General features: G+C 42.3%; 1 protein-coding gene across 2 annotated transcripts in view; it reads right to left on the reverse strand.

Annotated features, from left to right (window-relative positions):
• The window catches only part of FGF1 (fibroblast growth factor 1), a 70,824-nt gene extending 53,866 nt beyond the window's left edge, over positions 1-16,958 (reverse strand). Inside the window, exon 1 of one of the 2 annotated variants that reach the window (XM_058173377.1) lies at positions 16,559-16,958. The gene's annotated coding sequence lies outside the window, so the exon portion shown is untranslated. The remainder of the gene's footprint in view (positions 1-16,558) is intronic. The other variant, XM_058173378.1, reaches the window with a different exon arrangement.
• Between the last annotated feature and the right edge of the window lie 1,476 nt (positions 16,959-18,434).

The following is an 18,434-nucleotide window of genomic DNA, read 5'->3' on the forward strand; positions in this document are numbered from 1 at the left end:
ACCGGGACAGTACTTCGACAGGATATGCTTCAACCCTGCATGATAGACAGAAAAGACTGGTGGTCAGTGGTTACAATACTTGCCTGCAGCTTCATCCTGTAATTTGGGATCAGTTAAACAATAAAGAAAACAATATGTTTACTTGAAGGCCTTTCAATTATAAGTCGTAATTGATCCAAAATGGTTAGTCTTCAAAGAATGAGAAATGAGGATGGGAATTGGAGATAAGATAGGCTAAATTTATCTTCCTAGTTGTATTTTTGAGAAATCTAATTAAGGACTTTTTGAAATTAATTAATGCATTAATGCATTAATCGGGACAGAAGGTAGAAAAAATACAAACCTAAAATTGGTCTTCCGCTACAATTACACCTGCTGAACCAGTTCTCAGAACTTCAAATCCAGTTCTCAAAAAGTGCCCAAGATTAATTATGTAAATAAGAAACATTTATAACTCATTTTGAATTGCATTATGCATTCCAGACATATATATGTTTGAACTTCCATGTGCATATAACCCTCATCTCTTTGTGAACTAATACTCACTTGTATTACAATATCTCACGAGATTACCAGAAATACTGGACTTTGGGGTGTGTATCTTATTTATTTATGAATTACTGCATATATAGACTGTAACAATCTATATCATATGGCAGATTTGTTCCTGATATGCTTCTTCCCACCCCCATAGGCCTATCCTGTAATACCAGCTGCTATAATAATTATGTTCCCTGTGCATTTGTTCAACACCGTGTAATATTTTATGTGGTTGTTGTTACCATTAAGATTGTTTAATGTTGGGAAGGGCCAAAAAACATCTCGAGTAATTTACACATTGTTCAAAATCGAGGGCAGTCTGATACAGGTCTTTGTCTCTCTGAAGATGCTTAACTATTTAAGGAGGGCATGTAACTACTTCTGATATGTTTTACTTTCTATCTCCCAAGTCTTTTTAATAAAATATTATATTATCTTATATTATCTTATGGATCAGCAATTCTGACTCTTTTACTGAGTCAGACTGGAATGAATGAATGAAAGAATGAATGAATGAATGATACTATCTGTTTCCCAACCTACAACTTCTATGAAGGTAGGAAAGGCTGCTTGATACTGACAAACATAACATAACGTAACAGTAACAGGGTTGGAAGGGACCTTAGAGGTCATCTAGGCTCTAAGCTGTCTAGATGTTTTCCTCAAATACACTTGAAACTTCCAAACTGAATCTGGATACTGCCAACAGAAAATGTGCTATACCACTTAGCCACCATATTTACTAACTGCTAGAAAGTAGCAACTAATTAACTGGAATGGAGGCAGAAAAATGCTGAATGTGATGATCCTAGAGATTGAGAGGGTCAGTGCCAGCCCACTGCTTGCACAAGTTGAGCTACACACGCAAAGGTGCTGACCCGCTGCTCATGCAAGTTGAACTGCACGCATGCGTGGAAGTGCGTTGGCCAGCCACTTGCATGGCCCGTTTACAAACAGGCCATGGCCCGATAGTGGACCACAGTCCAGGGATTGGGGACCCCCGATTTAGAGTATACGGTGATGCTGGAGATAGCTACTCTTGTCACTAATGTTGTTCTGGTCTAAATTCCAGACTGAAATGTGACTGAAATAGGTCCAGCTATTGAGAAAGAGCTGAGACGTTTTCAGCATAATAATGGTGTTTCATACCTAGATTAATGCCTTCAGGGCATCCAGTTGCTGGTGTAACTGCAGGAAATCCAAAATCCAAAGCTGGAATCTTATATCAAGAACCAGAACAAATGACATGGGAAAGTTCAGTTTAGGGAAAGATGACATTAATTGACTGCACATTGACATCCTAGGCATCAGCCAACTTAAAAGGAGTGGCATTTGATGCTTTCAGTCAAAAAATCCTGTGGCTTACTATTCAGCGCGCGCGCACACACACACACACACACACACACACACACACACGGAGGAGCATTGGAATGGAAGCAAATGTTAAGGAGAAATAATTAAAGATAGACAATGAAGATATTGAAATGGTAGATAACTTCTCGCTTTTGGAATCAAGCAAAAATGTAAAGATAACAGCAGTCAAGGAAGGAATTTGCTGCATATTAGTGTTTGGTACAGCAGCCACAAAGGCCTTGGAAAAGAGGTTACGATATGTCTATACTTACAAAGATTAGAAAAGTCCAGGTAATAGTATTCTCTGAATCCTCTATGAGAGCAAAAGTTGGATTTGGAAGATTTGGAAGAAGCAGGATAGAAAGAGTATTAGTAGGTTTGAAATAAGGTGTTGAGAATACCACGGATAACCAAGAAACAAAACAACAACAGGAAGAACAAATGGATCGCTAAACAATCCAGAGTTTTCACTCAAGGCACAAATGAGAATTATCATAGAGTGAAGTCTAACACATTATGTGAAGACCTACTGTAGCTCACTAGAGAAAGCTCCAATGCTGAGAAGAATGTTGATAAAAGGTAAAGGTAAAGGTTCCCCTCGCACATATGTGCTAGTCATTCCTGACACTAGGGGGTAGTGCTCATCTCCGTTTCAAAGCCAAAGAATCAGCACTGTCCAAAGATGTCTCTGTGGCATGTGGCCGGCATGACTAAATGCCAAAGGCGCTGTTGTGACTCCAGCCCCTGAACCTGGCCTCATGCCCAAAAGTGACTCAGAAAGTGAGGGGGAAGGGCCGGTAAGGCTTACCTCGGGAGCACCAATTCCTTTGGCTCAGCTCCAGGAGCCAGAACCAGACCAATCGGAGGACATAATGAGGCCATCATCCCCTGATTCCTCCCTTCCCCAGGCTATGCCTTCAGACCCAGCTGATAATAATAATCAAGCTTGGCTTGACCCGCGCTTCAGAAGATTAGAGAGGCAGCGTCATCAAAAGGAAGGGTGGGGCAGGAGCCCCACCCCACAGGATATATAAGGAGCTTTGGGACTGCTCTCACTCTACGGGAAGCAAAGTTTAGCTGATCCGTTTCAAAAAGAGCTGAAAGTCTTGCTATGTGAGTCATTTGTTTGAACTTTGGCAGGCAGCTGCGATTTCTCTGCCAGGACTGATAAGAGACATGAATCCACTGTCTGAAGGCCAGCTCGTGGGTCTGAAGTGGGGAAAGAGAGAAAACAGGCGCACAGAATGCTGTTACTTTCCCACCAAAGGTGGTCCCTATTTTTCTACTTGCATTTTTTACGTGCTTTTGAACTGCTAGATTGGCAAAAGCTGGGACAAGTCACGGGAGCTCACCCCGATACGGGGCACTAGGGATTTGAACCGCTGAACTGCCAACCTTTCGATCGACAAGCTCAACATCTTAGCCACTGAGTTACTGCATCCCTATCAGAATGTTGATACTCACCCATAATCAATCAATTCTTTATTCTTTAAGTCTGGCCATAGCATGAACCTGATTTTTTGGCATGGCATTGAAAGATACAGAAATCTGTTTATAGCTGACTTAAATAAAATGGATATGGTAAGGAAGTTCCTTTTCTTTTATGTATTTAAGGAAGGAGATAGCATGTTATTTTTCTTATTATGGGTGCAATTCCTAAGATGGCTTTTAAATTCATTTCACAACAACTGTCCTATGACTCTTGCTAGAAATGACCTGCAGAATTGGTACCAGAAGGAAGGAGCCATGAGGTGGATCAACAGGATTTTCTTTCTCTGAGACCTATTGTACCATTAAGAGAAATTCTTTAAAAGTGTGTTAGTTCTGCTACCAGAAATAACAAGGACAGTCTTAAATGAGCATGTTTATCTTTATATAAGGAATAGACAGAAAAAGAAATACTGCAGTGTCATACATAAAAATTAATGGATAAGCACGCATTTACAGCTTTTATTATATTTATCATAATTTATCTTAAATATATTTTTCAGTGACTATCTTACAAGTGACATACAAGTGTTGGTGAATAATTGGTTATTCATTATCCTTTGATTTTAGTTATTAGAGTGGAAGGAAGCTTCCTTCAAGAGGATGCAAATACAACTTTCAGTTGACATGCCTTTAGGATATTATTGGGATTTCTCCAATAATATGCAAATTGTTTCAAAATAGAATAGAATAGAATAGAATTTTTATTGGGCAAGTGTGATTAGACACACATGGAATTTGTCTTGCTGCATATGCTCTCAGTGTACATAAAAGAAAACATACGTTCATCAAGAATCATAAGGGTCAACACTTAATGATAGTCATAAGGTACAAATAAGCCATCAGGAAACAGTATCAATATCAATATAAATCATAAGGATATAAGCAACAAAGTTACAGTCATACAGTTATAAGTGGGAGGAGATGAGTGATAGGAACAATGAGAAGATTAATAGTAGTGCAGCTTTAGTAAGTAGTTTGACAGTGTTGAGGGAATTATTTGTTTAGCAGAGTGATGGTGTTCGGGAAGAAACTGTTCTTGTGTCTAGTTGTTCTGGTGTGCAGTGCTCTATAGCATCGTTTTGAGGGTAGGAGTTGAAACAGTTTATGTCCAAGATATGAGGGGTCTGTAAATATTTTCACAGCCCTCTTTTTGATTTGTGCAGTATACAGGTCCCCAATGGAAGGTAAGTTGGTAGCCATTGTTTTTTCTGCAGTTCTAATTATCCTCTGAAGTCTGTGTCTGTCTTGTTGGGTTGCAGAACCAAACCAGACAATTATAGAGGTGCAGATGACAGATGCAGATGCAGAATACTTTGGTTACTAAATGAATGATCCTAGGTCAAGGATTACCTGTATTTATCAAAGTCATAAATCTACAACAGCAGCCTCAAGACCCTCCCAAGTTTAGCACCCTCTACTTGGATGGATGATAAGAGCATTGACATAACTTGCTTTTCAGTGACTCATTCTTCTGATGAGTTGAACTGATATGTTAATTTCCAAGATGTTATCAAAGGCAATTCCACACAAAACCTACAAGTAGACAAGACACTATAACTGAAATTTATAACTGAGATTTATGAGCTTAATTAATGCTCAGGAATGCAGATTACGTAAGGAACTATGGAACTATGAAATTACTATACCTGGACTAATACTTGTGCATTCAACATTGCTAATTGCAGCCCTTGCAAAAACATCAGGTGGGAAAAAAAGGGTGCAACCCTAATTAATAAACGTTGCTATACAAGTTAAAAACACTGTTTTCAGGATATAACTGGGAAGTTCATTTTTTCACAATTGAGTTTTACTTTATCACTCAGAACAGGATCCCCCAACAAATTCACAAAACAAGGACATAAAAATCAGATGAAATTGGGAACTTAAGCAAAGCCCGCTATTTTTTTAAAAAAAGTATACAAACTATATAGTAGAAATGAAAAACCATGACATTTAAATTACTTATTAAATTACGTTTTCAAGGTGATAAAGGATTTTACATAAAACACTAACAGGTGAATGCTATACATGTCCCCCTGACCATTTTCACTTTGATATGCAGTTATCCACCTAATTTCATTGTTCACTTGTTACTTATTATAATGTTATTATCAATTAGGTACCAAGCTAGTTTCAAAGTTTACTTCTGACCAATAAGCTCATATGCGATTTGGGGCGAGGATACATGGATTCAGTTTCTGTGTATCGATGATTGATTGTTAAGAACCTCAAAGAAAATCTTTCCTTGTTCACTGCGAAATGATAAAGTATAAATTTTTATTTGTTTACATGCAGATTTTCTTTATAGAACTCTGGAATGTTCCTTCCACCCAAACCCAGAAGGTCTTACATTTTTTGGATGCCTATTGAAAATCTGACTATAAATCTGATATAATAAATATATAGAATTGTATAGAAGTAAAGCTGTTAGCATTAAAAAATAAAAGGTAAATGAAGAAAAAGGGACAATGAAGAAAATATAACAGTAAATGAGGTATGGGGGGAAAGGTATAAAGGAAAGAAGACCACTAGGAAACGTTGTTTAAAAAATAGGATATATTTACATGTTGTATGTTCTGTGTTTGTCAGAGTGTGTGTTATAATAAAAGAACACATACATACACATACATACATACATACATACATACATACATACATACATACATATAAAATCTGATTCTTCACTTGGCCTCTTCTTTCAATGTTGTCTTTGTCTTTCAATGTTGTGAATTTGCTTGGTTTTGCCCTCTTTGCCGCACACTGCTTTTTAAATTATAGTGTTGTTGATGAGGCTGAGCCCAAGGGCGGGATAAAATATATCATCAGTTTGGAGTCACTACGCTCCCACAAGAGACCTAAATTCAGCCACCCATGAATTCCATTGACTCCAATCTAGCGCCAATTTGCCTTGACTTTAGTAGTTCAGATTCTTGTGTGTAGGTAGCATGATTTCAAACTTGTAGTAGTTTGAGCTTTGTCCTGGTTCCTGATTACTTGCACCTGACATATTGTATCTTAAATAATATTTAAGTATTTTATTTTTGTATTTTAATACTCCTTAATTTTATACCAATAAACCATCTGGAGATATCATTTCATAGAAAGTAATACATTAAAGTAAATAAATGAACAAAATAATTTGATAATTTATACTTCTCCCAAAGCCTGTATCATTACACGTCTTCATATTTTGGCTAACATAAGATTCTTTGTAGTTTTTACACATGGACCTATGGCCTCTATATTCTTTCAAAGGTATCACTGAGGACAAAGAAACACCACTATCTATATTACAATTTCAATTCTGGATATTATGAAGGAAGTAGTTCAGTTTCCACCCATGGAGAAGATGAGGAGATAGCTTAACACACCCTATAAGTAGCCTTATCCTTGTGAGAAAAAAAAAGGACTATAAGTAGCCTTATCCTTGTGAGTTGAAAAAAAATGTTTGAGTTAAATATGTAATTAAAGTTGGCTTAATTAAGAATGCATGCATAGGTGGGTGATTTTGATTGCGGGCTCCAAACTCAAAACAGGAAGTATCAAATCCATAGATTGTTCCCTCTGGCCTCTTCCATTTGCTTCTGAAACTGTTTTATCAACATTTCTGACACTAGAAAGGCCCAGTACAAGATGTTGGGAAGATTGGACAGAGGCAGGAATGGGCTGCTGGGGGTTCTGCCCAGTTTGATAAACCCCCAAATCCCACGCCTAGCTGGGCCTGCCCTGCCCTGCCCTCCCCTCCCCTCCCAGGAGTCTCAGTGTGGCCCGTTTTGGATGCCAGGTCAGTACAGAGCTCATGCGGAGGCTCTGGGAGAGCAAAATAGGGGCCTCCAAGAAGTCCTGGAAGGCTGGAAATGGGTCATTTCCAGCCTCCAAAGGACCTCCGGGAGGCCGGGGGTGGCCGTTTTCACCCTCCTGGAGGCTCCAGAAAAGCCTCCAGAGCCTGGGGAGGGCAAAAAATGGCCCCCTCACTGTGGTGCAGGAGGCTGGCTAGGCCACGCCTACCATGGCCACGCCCATCCAGCAATGGGGCAGCAAACCCATTGCTAAGATTTTTGAAGCCCATCCCTGGACAGAGGTCATGTTCAGATGGATTTGGAATCAAAAGGAGAGCTGCTAGAGATACATTCCTCCTTCTTGGCTTTGATTCCCTTACAATTCTTACAACTGGAAGACCATAGATAATAGGAGGGTTGGGAAAGTTCAGGAAAGGGGTACGGAACCCTTTCCTTGTTGTCACCTTCTAATCCGCTGCCAGCACATAATTAAAACACTCAGTTCTTCCAAAACGGAAGCCTTCTGTGGAATGCTGTAGAGATGACTTTGCCTACACCAAGGGAGGAAATCTAATGCAATATTATACAGGTGGTCTCAACTAACAACCACAGTTGTGTCCAAAATTTATGTTGCTAAGTGAGAAATTTTTTAATTGAGTTTTGCCCCATTTTACGACTTTTCTTGCTGCATTTGTTAAGTCAATCACTGCAGTTGTTGAATTAGTAACATAGTTGTGAAGTGAATCTGGTTTCTCCGTTATACTTTGCTTACCAGACGATTGCAAAAGGTGATCACATGACACCCCTCCCAGGACACTGCAACCATCATACATGTGAGTCAGTTGCCAAGTGTCTGAATTTTGATCATATGACCATGTGGGCGCTGCAATCATCATATGTGTGAAAAATGGTCACAATGGTCACTCTTTTCAGTGTCGTCGTAACTTCAAATAGTCATTAAATGTTGTAAGTCGAGGACTACCTGTATACACCAAGATGTATTTACCTCAGATTAATTTTTCTTTCTAAATTATATACGTTTTCTGCTGTGTTTTTTTTATTAGAAAAAGAAATGATAAAAGAAATAAAGGGATAAAGGAAATTTAGAACGGAAACATGAATGCTTCTTTGATTCTATTTGGATCACTTACTGTACAATGGTTTCAATTCTCTTCAGCATAATAACATTGAAACAAATTATTTATTTATTTATTTATTTATTCGATTTTTATACCTCCCTTCTCCCGAAGGACTCAGGGCGGTTTACAGCCAAATAAAACAACATAAACATAGACAAAAATTAAAAACATATTAAAAACTAATTATAAAATGGCCTAATAGAATTAAAACTAAGATAAAACTGTTAAGTTTGGGTATTGACGAGGCAGGAGACCAGGTTAGTGACAACAGCTCTTTAATATAGTGTGACCCAGCAAAACTCTGGAGAAAAACCTCTCCTTATATACACTTCAGCCAGAGGCTGCATCCAATCAGAAGCGAGATACTTCCCGCCTAAAACTCCCGCCAAAACTTACAGTAATACATTACACTCCTTCCCTCCCAGAAGGCACTTTGCCAATATTTACATATTACTTCTCTACGTAGTCCCGCAGGTACGTGGGGCGTCTCCTGACTCTCCCGGACCTGCGCAATTCACTTTCTGGAGTTGAGTCGAGCTTGCCGGAGGGATCTTTCGTTCCTCTGAGCTCCTCCTCCCGGCCATCCGGCCCTGGATTATTTGCCGGCTCGGACCTGCTGTCCTCTAGAGGGACCGGAGGGTGTCGCTGGACTTCGCCTGACTCAGATAAGTCTCTGTTTGGTTCTACGCTTTCTGTTTGTTCTCGGCTCCAGTCAGCTGTGGGGTTAATTAAATCATAGTCAGGGCTGGTCTCGCCTAATTCTGCCTTATCGCTCAATCTGTTTCTTAATTGATCTATGTGGCGCCTCCAAACTCTGCCATCGTCTATTTCCACTAGGTAAGATTTGGGGCCCGTTTGTCTATGACTTTCCCCTCTTCCAGCTTGGGCCGTCGCTGTAATTATGTGCCCACACTGAGTCTCCTATGTTTAATTCCGGATTCTATCTGGTTTTGTTTTGAACCCGTCCTGCACGTAGTTCGGGTGTAGCCGGTCTAGCGGGCACCGTAGCTTCCGCCCCATTAATAGCTCGGCTGGGCTGCGGCCGGTGGCCACACAGGGGGTCCTGTGTTGGACGGTTAGGAATGCGTCGATCTGTGCCTGCCAATCGCCCGGGCCGCTTCGTGATAGCGCTTCTTTCGCACTCCGAACAAAACGTTCAGCAAGGCCGTTCGACGCAGGGTGGAACGGCGCTGAGAGGGCATGTCGGATGCCCTCTTCAGCCAGGTACCCTTCAAATAATGCTGCGGTGAACTGTGGGCCGTTATCGGACACGAGGGTGTCCGGTAGCCCGTGCGTGGCGAAAAGGTGTTTTAGTGCTGCAATGACAGCTCCCGCGGTTGTGGATTTCATTAAGATGATCTCCAGCCATTTGGAGAATGCATCCACCACAATTAGAAATGTTTGGCCGTGGAAGGGCGGCAAAATCAATGTGTATGCGGGACCAAGGGCCTTGGGGTTTCTCCCACTCCAACACTGGGGCCGTGGGTGGTAGTGGTCTGGATTCCTGACATACCTGGCATCGGCCAACCCTGTCACTGATTTCCCTGTCCATTAGGGGCCACCAGACATAGCTCCTGGCTAGCCCTTCATCCTTACAATTCCTGGGTGACCCTCATGCAGTAGTTCCAGGACTTTTTCTCAGCTTCTCTGGAACTACCACCCTATCCCCCAGAGCAGGCACCCCTTGCACAGACAATTCCCTCTTTTCTTTACAAACTCTCTAAACGGTCGCCCGGGCAGCCCATCCCTTTGAACCCAACCGATTACAGTTCTTAAAACAATGTCCCGGTAGGAGGCCGAGCCACTTCCTGCGATGTGACTGGGCCAGAGTCCCAAGAGTCAATTAGTAGAACGGGGGTGCCCGGAGTAGGGTCCTCGATTTCCCCGGGCAATGGGCATCTGCTCAATGCGTCCGCATGCCCCAGCTCTTTTCCAGGTCGATGCTGCAGTTTGTAGAGTAGGCGGCCAAAAAATAGTCCATCTGGTCAGCCGGGTGATAGTGCCACTGGCGTTGGGCGGTCGCCAGCCAGTAATCCCAATAGCGGTCTGTGGTCAGTGATAATTTCAAAGTCTCTCCCAACACGTATTCGTGAAATTTTTTAACCCCTGACACTATTGCGAGAGCCTCCCTATCTAGCTGGCTGTAATTCCTCTCAGCCGGGGACATCGTTCGTGAATAGAACGCTATAGGGGCTTCAGTGCCGTTTGGGAGTCTGTGGCTAAGTACAGCTCCTACTCCATAGGGGGACGCATCACAAACCAATACTAACGGCAGTCTGTTGTTGTATTGTATTAACAGGCTATCGCTTGATAGCAAACTTTTTACTGCCTCAAATGCCCTATTCTCTGACTTCCCCCACGACCAAGCAGTGTTTTTTCCAAGCAACTTATGCAGCGGTTCAGCAACGGTTGCCTTGTCTTTTAAAAACACGGCGTAAAGTTTACCAGACCCAGGAAAGCCTGGAGTTCTGTCTTGTTTTTGGGTGCTGGGGCTCTCTTTATCGCCTTGACTTTGCTCTCAGTGGGGTGAATCCTTTTTGTCTATTCTATAGCCCAAAATTCAACAGATTCGACCCCTATCTGACACTTGCTTGCTTTGACTTTTAATCCTGCCGCCTAAAATGGCCAAAACTTTCCTTAACCGCTTCCCCAGTTCTCTTAAATCTTCCCCTGATACCAACACATCATCGAAATAGGGTACGACTCCCGGTAACCCTTGCAGGAGCCGCTCCATCAAATTTTGGAATAGCCCCGGGGCCACGCTCACCCGAACTGTAACCGGTGCACTTAAAGGCACCCGGTGCGTTACAATGGTCTGGGCTTCAGCTGTGCTAGCATCTACGGGTAGCTGTAGGTACGCTTGTGCCAAGTCTAATTTGGCGAAAACTTGTCCGTGCCCTAGTGAGTGCAATAAGTGTTGCACTACTGGAACTGGGTATGCGCTCTTTTGCAATGCTTTGTTCAAGGTAGCCTTGTAATCAGCGCAAATTCTTATGGACCCGTCTGGTTTTATAGGGGTGACGATTGGCGTCTCCCATTTGGCATGGTCAACTGGCACTAGTATTCCCTGGCTGACTAATTTATCTAACTCTTTGTCGATTTTAGGTTTGAGTGCAAAGGAACCCTCCTTGCCTTTAACCTAATGGGAGCTATTTGGGGTCTAAATTGAAGGAGATAGGGGTCCCTTGTACTTGCCTAAACGGTCCTCGAATCGTCTGCGAATTCCTCCATTAGGGCGTTTTGCAGGTTGCATCCGCTCCGGTGGACGCCAGTCACCCCCATTCCCAACGCCCGGAACCAGTCTAGCCCCAGCAAGCTTGGCAAGGTTCCCTCGACTAACGTGATGGGCAGGGTCTTTTCGTATGTCCCGTACTTGACCTCGACGGTCGTTGTCCCTCGAACCGGGATGCGGTTGCCCTGGTAATCCTGCACCCGGAGCCGTTGTTTCTGTAGCTTGCGCTTTGCGATGTCGGCAAGGCTTTCACAAAAGTGTCCCAGGACATGATTGTGATAGCTGATCCTGTGTCTACTTCCAGTCGGCACGGTACGCCTTCAATTGTCGGGTTTGTGAAGATCTTTTCTTCGATGCGGGTAGCTGCGTGGTCTATGGTAACAGTCATTCGGTTTGACTTCGCGCTCTTTCTTTCCTGGCCAATCGCGGGTCGCCTCGCCGATCTCGCGCTCTGATTGGCTGGTTTGAAATTTCGGCGGGAATGTGGGGTTTGCATCTCTGACTCAGAGCCGCTCTGATTGGCCGATTTGAATTTTCGGCGGGAAGGTTGGGGTGCTCGGCAGACTTGAGCCAGGTGCCCCTTCCTTTCACACCGCCGGCAAATGGCGCCCTGAACTTACATCTTTGGCGCTGATGTCGCCCCGCAACTTCCGCATTCCTCCGGGTCTTCCTTGTCGATTTTCCGTGTAGTGGACTTCTTCCTCCTCTTCGCTGGTTGACTCACGATAGGTTTCTTCGTGGTGGACTGTGCTCGGCTTTGCGCCCGCCATCGGCGTGAGTCGCTTTTGTAAGGTGTCTGCTGCATGGTTGGACATCTCATGGGCTCTGGCTTCGTCCAGGCGTTTGCCAATGTCAGGTTGCCCTTGGCTAGCAACCGTCTCCTCAAACGGATGTCTCTGACCCCCCGTATAAGTTGTTCCAGCAGCTCTTCGTCCAGATCGCGGTATTCGCAATGCTTGGAGGCTTGTCTCAGGGCTGCCATGTAGTCGCTGATAGACTCGCCTTCTTGTTGCCTCGCTCCCCAAACTCGTACCGTCGAGCGTATTTGGACGGGGCTGGTGCGTAGTGATTCTTCAGGAGGGTCTGAAGGGTCTGCCACGACACGGAGTGTAGCGGTGTTGGCTCCGCTAGGGCTTCTGCGACGGCGATGACTGCGGACCCACAGTGGCTTATGAAGTAAGCCCGTTTGCGGTTGTCGGAGACTCCTGTAGCTCGTTGCCTCCAGGAAACTTTCAAACGGGTCATATATATTCCCCATGTCTCCTGGGCAGGGTCAAACGGAGTGGGTGGCGTGTAGCCGGTCATCGCTGCATTCGCTATCACCTTGCTGGGTTTGATTCTCGTAGTGAGTTCAGCTCTGTTCTGGTGCTCTGCCTCAAGATCCCACCTTCGTCGCCAATGTTAAGTTTGGGTATTGACGAGGCAGGAGACCAGGTTAGTGACAACAGCTCTTTAATATAGTGTGACCCAGCAAAACTCTGGAGAAAAACCTCTCCTTATATACACTTCAGCCAGAGGCTGCATCCAATCAGAAGCGAGATACTTCCCGCCTAAAACTCCCGCCAAAACTTACAGTAATACATTACAAAAACCATCATAAAACCCCCACTTAAAAATTTCATCAAACAACCCTTCTGAGAATCAATTCCTCTCTTCCTCTTTTCCCACTTAAAATAGCTCCATATCTGCTTTTCTACCCACAAATAAAATATCTTTTCCCAAAAGTAGAAGAATAAACGTACATGGGGAAAGGTGGGGGGTATTGTTGATCAAGAAAATAATCAAAAATAAGGGATTAAGTAACCCATCTCTATTATTTTTTTTATCTCTCACACGAACAATTTAATCTTCAACAATGACATTTTTTTCAATATTCACTGCCCTAAGACAGTGATGACGAACCTTTTCAGCACCGAGTGCTGAAACAGTTGCACAGAAATGTCACGTGTGCACTTGTTGGGGCCGCACTCCGGAAAAGCTGAACCTCCGGGTTTTAGCGCGCAGGCGCATCTGACGATCAGCTGGCCAGTGCACATGCACAGGCCTATTTTTGTCACTGCCATGCATGTGGGCAGCTGATCATCACACACGCCTGTGTGCCAGAAACCTGGAAAACAAACAGGCAAGGCTGCGGGTGCCGGGTAACATGGTTTCACGTGCCACTTTGGGCATGCATGCCATAGGTTCGCCATCATGGTCCTAAGACATGCATTTTATCATTCTTTCTTACCTAAATTACTAGGAATCTCTCAGATATGACAGTTTCCCCATAAATCTTACCCAGTGGTCACACATTATACTGAAAGGATGCAGCGTTTCCCCTTGAAGTCATTAGTCAGGATCTGCTAGAAATGTGATTTCAGCAGAGATGGAATCAGGATTTGCTTTCTGCACAATTAAGACACCAGAGTTGTGTGCATCATTCAGGAAAGCAAAATTTACCCCAGGTATCAATTAAAGATACTAAGGTTGCTGGGAGTTCCTGAGATAAATGAAATCCTCTTTCTTTTTTAAAAAAAAAGTTTTTTTATTTTGAACACATTAAAACACAAGACAAACATGCAATATTTATATACATATCACTATCAGCTATTCAAAGCGGTCCTTTCTTACTATTTATACATATTTTAATTCTATCTTATTCTACTTTTCATCTACATTTTAGCCTGTTGTTCAATTTTCTTATCTTTCTTATTTTCCATCCATTCATACCATCTACACTAGACCTTATAATATTCTGTATCCTCTTTTTCTTTGAATGAAATCCTTTTTCATACCAACAAATATTATGGTGGTAATAACTCCTGGGATGCAATTTAATTATTTTGCAACATAGATTTCATTTCATTTCATTGGTTGTAGGGACTTCAATCATCTACCTTGTTTCCCCCAAAATAAGCATCCCCTGATAATAAGCCCAATCGGGCTTTTGAGCGCATGGCAATAAGGCCAAGCGCTTATTTCAGGGTTCAAAAAATATATATAACAGGGTCTTATTTTTGGGAAAACACGGTAGTGATCCTTGAGTGCCAGCACCATTCCTTCTTTTGTTCTTTTAAAAGTAAAAATAATACAGTGAGCATATGTCTCTATGGCTTTATACAAAGATAGGAAAAGAAAGAATGCTCCAGCAAACAGTTTCAGCCCTGGACGGCTCTGGCAAACATATGCCAACACAGGTACTAATAACATATTTGGTTCCCTGATCTGGGTAAGGTCCAGCTATAGCAGTATCCCAAAATAGTCTATGAAACAGTCTTGCATTTGATTCATAAGCTAAAAAAATAACAAAACAAAACAAAACACAACCCAGCCCATTACTGGATATCTGAGAGTCATCAGGCACTAGAATAACAATGGATTGTTTCTTCCAGGTTTATTATTACAGCTACCCATGTTGCTGTAAGCCGAAGTGTTATAAAGGCAATGAGGGGTATAAACTTTAAAACAGGGGTCTCTGTCTGAGGAATTCTGGGAGTTGAAGTCCAGAAGTCTTAAAGTTGCCAAGTTTAAAAGGAACATTTGAATGCAATGTTCAAAGAAACATGTTGGCTTTATATCAAGATGCTGAGATATCTTCCCTTAGACCCACATAATTCGGAACACAGCATTTCACAAGTGGAAACAAATGGAAAGACATGTGGTACACGCTCTAAAAAATAGCCATGTGATTCCAAGCCGCCACCACCACCGTGCTAACTGTTCCACCTGCTCCAAAGTATCAACACTTGTAGAGAAACAGGAGAACATTTGCGACTGACCAGGAATCCTGCAGAGGCTTCTCAAGCTCTCCTGAGCCATTTGTCCCACCTGTCTGATGTGGAAAAAAAATCAAGGAAGAGAAGAGGGCCAACTCTGACCTCCAATATGGGACCTCCATTACTTTACAAATTTCTTACAGTACGGATTTAGCAAAAGAAAAGCAAACAAGCAGGCAAAATCCTTTGCACCATCTCATAGATATTTTGACAGGATTTGTATAATTAAAGACAGGACAAAAGGTAACTTTTATCTAGGAGCAGTTTTCTCATTCTTGCGAATGCAGAAGCTAGAGAATTGGCATCTACCTGTATACTGCACGAGTCAAAAAGAGGGCTGTGAAAATATTTACAGACCTCTCACATCCTAGACATAAACTGTTTCAACTCCTACCTTCAAAACGACGCTATAGAGCACTGCACATCAGAACAACTCGACACAAGAACAATTTTCTTCCCAAACACCATCACTCTGTTAAACAAATAATTCCCTCAACACTGTCAAACTAAAGCTGCACTACTATTGATCTTCTCATCGTTCCCATCACTCATCTCCTCCCACTTATGACTGTATGACAGTAACTTTGCTGCTTGTATCCTTACGATTTATATTTATATTGATATAGTTTCCTGATTGCTTATTTGTACCCTATGACTATCATTAAGTGCTGTACCTTATGATTCTTGATAATCATATCTTTTCTTTTATGTACACTGAGAGCATATGCACCAAGACCTTGTGTGTCCAATCATACTTGGCCAATTAAAAAAATCTATTCTATTCTATTCTATTCTATTCTATTCTATTCTATTCTATTCTATTCTATTCTATTCTATTCTATTCTATTCTATTCTATTCTACTCTACTCTACTCTACTCTACTCTACTCTACTCTATTCTATTCTATTCTATTCTAAGCAAAACTAATCTTTCCCTGCTGTCTCCCAGCAAATATTCTTAGAAACTTTCCCCATGAATTCACCCATATTCAAAGGTGGCCCATCACTATTAAAAGTGCAGAGATGGGGAAGAAGGATGCCTTTCTGACTTCTGGATCATTGGTCTTTGAGATTATCCCTGGGCACAGATATGAAAGGAAGGAGCCCTTGATTCAGTCTCCACCTTTACAGCCTGGATGGATTCTCAATACAGAAGGTAGTCGTATTGAGATTATCTGCATCAGGCTTTCTGTGCTTTCTGACTTTTCCTCATCCGTTTCCTGCTTGCTCAAGCATTCTTGGCCATCTCTGGGTAACATTATCTTACCTGCTAGTGGGCAGTTCAGATGACCGAGCTGAAGCTTTCGCCGTCTGGATCAGGAAGCAAAGCCTGTAATGATCTGAGCAGCAAAAGAGAAGGGTTGCAGGTTTCTTTCTCTTACTCTGATGCCTGTACAGTTTCAGCCAAATGCTGCCTGCGCTTTCCGCCTTCTCCTCTCTCTGTTACTGTGGAGAATGAATGTGACAGGCCACAACATGCATATCAGGGCTTGGAAGGTTTCCAGAACTGTGTCCACTTCAGCAATGGCTCTGTTGGATAAGAAAAGTCCTGGGAATTGCTGCGGTTACATTTTATGCCTCAGAGATCCTGCTAGACAGAGCAGGGAAAAGAAAGCCTTTCCACCTAAAACCACAAGCTGACACAGAGCAGAATAGAAGTGACAGGAGAGGAGGGATGAAACCTGAAACAGCCGCCGGGAAATAAGAACAGCCAGCTCATCCGAGTGACTAGCAGTCCTTGGCAGGCAAGAGCCGCTGCAGTGCTCTAATGAATCACCTTCCAATGGGCTCTTTCTAGCTTGATAATTGAATTAGATGGACCACTCAGCTGAGCTGCGGAGATATTTTCAGACTCCCACTTCTAAGGAAAGAATGGACTGCACCTCCATTGGCCTTCAAGTGTTCTCCATCATTTTTTTCCTCTCCAAAGTCTTCATACTTACGGGACCGTCTACTGCTACCGAATACCTCTCACCGGCCCGTGCGCTCTCACAGAGAGGGACTCCTCAGGGTGCCGTCAGCTAGGCAGTGTCGTCTGGCGACGCCCAGGGGAAGGGCCTTCTCTGTGGGGGCTCCCACCCTCTGGAACGAACTCCCCCCAGGACTCCGTCAACTTCCAGACCTCCGAACCTTCCGTCGCGAGCTTAAAACACACCTATTTATCTGCGCGGGACTGGACTAGTTTTTAAATTTTTTAAATTTTATAGGGGTTTTAATTGGTTTTAATATTTATACTATTTTTAATAATTTGGCTTTTTGAATAAGTTTCTTAATGGTTTTCTTAATTTGTATATATATGTTTTTTATCTGCCTGTGAACCGCCCTGAGTCCTTCGGGAGATAGGGCGGTATATAAATTCGAATAATAAATAAATAAATAAATAAAATAGTATTAGGGCAAAATTAGGCAGAATGATGATTTTTAAAAAACCTTGGTCTGTCTGATCATATCTAAAAATGGCATGTAAGTGGGATGGTGTCTGATTTGAAAAGAAAAGGGGTGAGAGGCATCCAGTCCTCTTTCTCTACTGCCTTTTCTTCTCTCTTAGGGTCCTTTTGTCTTAACAGAACATGATAGCAAAAGAGCCCAGCTGAGGGGGAAAGAGGGTCCAGAAACTTATTGGAAGTAGCCATTTACAAATTAAAACCAGGGCCAGCTTCACAAGGCTACCGCCATTATAAAGTTTAGATAAGCAAGGTAGCTAATTATAAAAAGAAAAAGAAAAGAGAGAGAAGTGATTGTCATGCATCAAATAAAACCGATTTCTCAAAAACCAACTTCTCACATTATACTGTGTTTCCCCAAAAATAAGATCCTGACATATTTTTCTGAACACTGAAATAAGCACTTGGCCTTATTGCCATGCTCTCAAAAGCCAGATAGGGCTTATTATCAGGGGATGTCTTATTTTGGGGGAAACAGGGTAATAGTTCTGCTTATTTAGATAAGCAGTAAGGCAGGTATTTATTTTAATAATAGACACCCTTATATGAGGATAAGGAGGCAGAAATATTTGTTAATTTGTTTATTTATGAAAACTTATTTGGCCACCCAACTCCAGATGGCTTACAAGGATAAAAATCCAATATAAAAGCAATAAAAGAGCAATCCCCCACCCATATATTTTGGGCCACTTTTGGGAA

This window comes from Ahaetulla prasina, chromosome 2 (genome assembly GCF_028640845.1).
Source record: "Ahaetulla prasina isolate Xishuangbanna chromosome 2, ASM2864084v1, whole genome shotgun sequence".
Taxonomy (NCBI): Eukaryota; Metazoa; Chordata; class Lepidosauria; order Squamata; family Colubridae; genus Ahaetulla; species Ahaetulla prasina.